The sequence below is a fragment of the Silene latifolia genome, chromosome Y (genome assembly GCF_048544455.1).
Source record: "Silene latifolia isolate original U9 population chromosome Y, ASM4854445v1, whole genome shotgun sequence".
Taxonomy (NCBI): Eukaryota; Viridiplantae; Streptophyta; class Magnoliopsida; order Caryophyllales; family Caryophyllaceae; genus Silene; species Silene latifolia.
In genome coordinates, this window is record NC_133538.1 from 69,556,622 (window position 1) to 69,562,174 (window position 5,553).

Below are 5,553 nucleotides of genomic sequence, written 5' to 3' on the forward strand. Positions count from 1 at the left end.
ACCTATACCCGAAAATGACCCGACCCGAAATGACCCGATAACAGGTCACCCGAAATTGACCCGAAACCCGAAAGTGACCCGACCCGACCCAACCCGACCCGAAATATGTGGCAGACCCGAAATGACCCGACTCAAACTGACCCGACCCGTACCCGACCCGAGTGACCCGTTTTGCCAGGTCTAGTCAAGATGGAACATCGAGACAAGCTTCTCGGGTCCAAGGATGGATTCCAAACTTGTATTTAATGTTCATTTTGATAGGATAGGCCACACTAGGACTTTATTATTGTTTTTACGTTTTCATTCCTATTTCTTTTCATTCACATGATAGTTTATGCATCATATTCCGCCTAAACCAAACCACCTACTACTAAAATGCATGAAAATTGACACATATAGGTTGTATGTTAGTTTTCATAGACATACAGATGTCACATGTTTATTAAGCCATCACCTTAGTTTATTCATTCACGCATGCTACATATTAGTTCACTTAAAATGAATTAAAATTAAGTTGATGGGATCTTCCTCTAAAACGGAAATTGAGATTAGTCTTTATAAGGGCAAACAACTATGAATCCCTTCTTCGTCGGTAGGCATAATATGACACCTTCTACGTTGGGTAAGTAGTTTGTGTTGACATAGTTTATTTCAACATTATAGTCCGAAGAGTTTCTCGTGATTATGATGGACTAAAGATAGAATTTACAGAAATTTATCGACCAAGAATTCTAACGGTAGAATTAGCTAAAAGGTTAGCTTATCAATTTACAAATAATTGAGTCTTGGGATCATTTATATAATTCTTGAGGAAGGTCAATTGTATAAATGTTTTGAGTCTTCGCGTTATGACAGTAGTTCATTAGACTTAAAAATTTAAACGATGCACATGCTTATTATTTATTCTTCTTTTCGCAGTGTAGAACACGTTTATTTTACTGTTACAACAAAATGTCTGGAAATAACGCAATCCAAATGCCTAGTGCCACACTTGATCGCGCGTCCTGGCTTAAAGTTTTTATGGACCAAATGAATCAGTTCACACGTCTAAAAAACGACGGGTCCAACTTTGCGGATCGGGAGGCAAAGACTACGGAATGTCGCCATTGCGACGGTAAGCTCGGTGTACTTAATCGAGCCAATACCGTAAACCCAGGCCCCAATGCAGGAGTCAACGAGTCACTCGCTTATAGTGACTTCGTTATGGAAGCGGGTGCGATAAAGAACGTACTCATCTTTGCAATGGAAACCAATTTGCATAGACGCTTCATTGCCTGCGAACAAGATTTTCACCACACTCACTAACGAGTTCTCGAAAGCACTGAGGATCGTTACTTATGAGCATACCTGTCGCTTCTTTGATGCGAAACTCCAAAAGGGCCAACCGGTTAGCCCACATATTCTTAACATGATTGAGAATGTCGAGAAGTTGGAGGCACTTGATTGCAAAATCAGTGAGAGCATTGTCATTGACCGAATGCTTCATTCTCTTCACGATGGTTTTGCCCTTTTCAGGGCGAACTACTACATGAATGACTTGAAAAAGAGTCCTCATGAGCTACACTCCCTTCTCGTACAGACCGAGAAGGATATGAAATTGAGTGGGAGCATGAAGCAGGATGTTCTCACGATTTCCAACAAGGGTAAAGGTAAGGGCAAGGCTCATGGCGACCTAGCTGTAGGTAAGCCAAAGTTTAAAAAGCCAGGAAACGGTAAGAGTGGGCCTGGTGAGACTAGTGGCTCACAAGGCAAGGCAAAGAGTAAGGGCGGTGACATTGAGTGCCACCATTATCACAAGACTGGACATTGGAGGAGGAATTGTCCCGTGTACCGTGAGGACATCAAAGCAGGCCGCGTCGTTCCTGTTGGTATGTCATCTTATAGTCATATGATTGAGATTAACCATACAAGTTTCGGAACTTGGGTACTTGATACTGGTTGTGGTTCTCATCTGTGTAATAATTTGCAGGACCTAAAGAACATCATACCTCTCGAAAAGGGTGATGTGGACCTGCGAGTCGGGAATGGAGCACGAGTTGCTGCAGTCTCGAAGGAAACATATGTAATCCAACTCCCTAGTGGTTTTGAGTTATTTTATATAACTGTTACTATGTACCCAGTTTATCTAAGAACATTATTTCTATTTCCGTACTCGATATAGACGGTTTTTCATTTTCAATAAAGGATAATACCTGTATTTTCTTTTTAATGAAATGATTTATGGCAAAGCAGTTTCCATGAATGGAATTTATATCTTAGATCAAACCCTGGAAGTATTACACGTGAATAATAAGAAATTAAAGGTTGGTGACAAAGATCAAACCTATCTATGGCATTGTCGAATGGGACACATAAATGAGAAACGCGTGAAGAAACTCGTCGATAATGGGACTATTCCCGCATTCGAATTTTCTACATATGGCACGTGTGAATCATGTCTCATTGGCAAAATGACTCGAATTTCCTTCAAAGGTGTTGGAATGCGCGCTAGTGACCTATTAGGACTCATACATACTGATGTTTGTGGACCTATGTCAATTACCGCTAGAGATGGCTATAGATATTTTATCACTTTCACGGACGATTTGAGTAGATACGGATATGTCTACTTAATGAAGCATAAAAGTGAGTCCTTTGACAAATTCAAGGAATACCAGAACAGGGTTGAAAACCAACTGGGTAGAAAGGTTAAAGCACTCCGTTCAGATCGGGGTGGCGAATATCTTTCAAATGAGTTTGATCAACACCTTAAAGACTGTGGAATCGTTTTGCAGTTAACTCCACCTGGAACACCTCAATTAAATGGTATGTCCGAATGGAGAAATCGAATCTTACTTGATATGGTTCGATCCATGATGAGTCACATGGTAATGCCTGATTCATTATGGGGTTTTGCTCTTTTGTCAGCTGCTCTTATACTTAACCGAAGTCCGACTAAAACTGTCGACAAGACTCCAAATGAAATATGGAAGGGAACGGTCCCTAACTTGTCCTTTATTCGGGTTTGGGGCTGCGAGGCTTATGTCAAGTGGAGACACGAGGATAAGCTCGGCCCGCGATCGGTCAAGACATACTTTATAGGTTATCCAAAAGGAACATTTGGTCATTACTTCTATTTGCCTACCGAACATCGAGTTTTTGTTGCGGCTAGTGCGGCGTTCTTAGAGAAAGAATTTCTCGAGAACAAGACGAGTAATAGAACCTTCGAGCCATTTCGGAGATTCCAACCAACAACCGAGGAACGGATGGAGGAAGTTGTTCCTCCAACTGATGACACGGTTCATATTCCTGAGGAACCTAGGAGGTCGGGTAGAGTCTCTAATCCTCCGGACAGATACATTGGTATGGTCGAGGAGAATGACGTTTTACTCCTTGAGAATAATGAACCCGCTACCTATAAAGGTGCTATGGTCTGTTCCGACTCAAAGCTTTGGCTCGAAGCCATGCAATCCGAGATGGACTCCATGTATGAGAATAACGTATGGGATCTAGTTGATTTACCTAATAAGATAAAACCTCTACAGTGTAAATGGCTTTACAAAATAAAGCATTCTGTAGACGCGCAACCAGATACCTATAAGGCACGACTTGTGGCAAAAGGTTTCACTCAAGTGCACGGATTGCATTATGATGAAATTTTTGCACCCGTAGTCATGTTACATTCCATTCGGATAATCTTAGCGATTGTCACATTTCATGACTATGAAATTTGGCAAATGGATGTGAAAACCGCCTTCTTAAACGGTTATTTGGAGGAAGAGTTGTACATGGTGCAACCCGAAGGTTTCATAGATCCTGAACATCCTAAGAAAGTGTGCAAACTTAAGCGTTCCATTTATGGACTTAAACAAGCTTCTCGGAGTTGGAATCATCGTTTCGACCAGGTGATAAAAGAGTATGGTTTCACTCGATCGGTCGAAGAACCATGCTTATATATCAAGTCGAGTGGGAGCAAGATTGTATTCTTGATATTGTATGTTGATGACATACTCTTGATTGGGAATGACATTCCTCTCCTATCTTCGGTTAAAGAATGGTTGAAGAACCATTTCCAGATGAAAGATCTGGGTGAGGCACAACGCATTTTGGGAATCCGTATCTACCGAGATAGATCACGACGGACGTTATCACTAAGTCAGGAGTCTTATTTGGATAAGATTCTTGAGAGGTTCAGCATGACCAACTCCAAGAAGGGGAGCCTTCCAATGACGTCTGGGATGCAGTTGAGCAAGTCTCAGTCACCCAAGACGCCTGAAAGGATTGAGCGCATGAGTCGTGTTTCTTATACATCTGCAATAGGATCAATCATGTATGCTATGATATGCACACTACCAGACGTGTCATATGCATTAAGTATGACGAGTCGGTACCAAAAGAATCCAGGTGAAACACACTGGATAGCTGTTAAAAATATCCTCAAGTACCTACGGAGGACTAAGGATAGGGTATTGACTTATGGAGGCGATACTAAGCTATGCGCAATCGGTTGTGTAGATGCTAGCTTCCAAACGGATCGAGATGATTTGAAATCTCAGTCTAGATTCGTTTTTTTACTCTTAATGGTGCTGCAGTCAGCTGGAATAGTTCCAAACAGGAAGTTGTAGCAGATTCTACTACTGAGCCATTGAAATATGATAAGCATGGAGGGCACGTTATTTTCATGAGAATTTAACGTGTACCTGAGTTATAGCAGTTGATTATGAATTCGATACGTTATCCTTTTCATATACTATTTATAACTTCATCGTTTTAATATAATATTTTATTTTTCATGTGGATTGTACTAACAACATTGAACGCCACAAAGTGAACTGAATTACTTTATATTTTGTTTGGTCCGTAATCGCCTTAAAGAGCTGATAACTCTGGCTATTATATTGTGCAGTCGATTGATGGTGGGTTCAACGAGCCATAAGTCAAACAGTTGACTGATCGTGCACAAATACGAGATTATAACGATACCTCGTAGGACAATTTTTTTGTGACAACGTAATGGAGTCCTAAATGTTTACAAACATTCGGTGCCAGGTCGTGAATAAGACATCCATTGTGTTCCTAGAGTCGATTCTTTTGACTATCGACTGTCTCTTGAGATTAAGGAAGTTTTTTTGGTGACTTTGGTTTCTTTCTCACGGTCTGCCGTAACTGGAGGCCAAGTGGTTTTTTTCTGGGTCATTTCATACTGTACTTACATCTGCAGGATTCGAGTTGAGGAAAATATCCAACCCTCATCAGGTATAGTTATTTCTCAGGGCCACTCGAGGAGTTGTAACTGAAATGCATGGCCATGCTCGAATGTTGATCTGTTTATCAGTTAAGTTACTCTCTAGTCGGGGAAACCACTCTTGATAATGATCACTTGTAAAATACGACCTTTGTGAATACGGATTTGCAAATTGTTTTACATTGAGTGGAAGAAATTTTAGGATATGAGAATCGGTTATCGCACATAAACTTGTGAGGACAAGTGGGAGTTTGTTGGAGCTTGTGTCCTCCACAAATTAGTGTGATAACATTTGTAAATCTCTTACAGGTTCACAAGGGTATACTTCG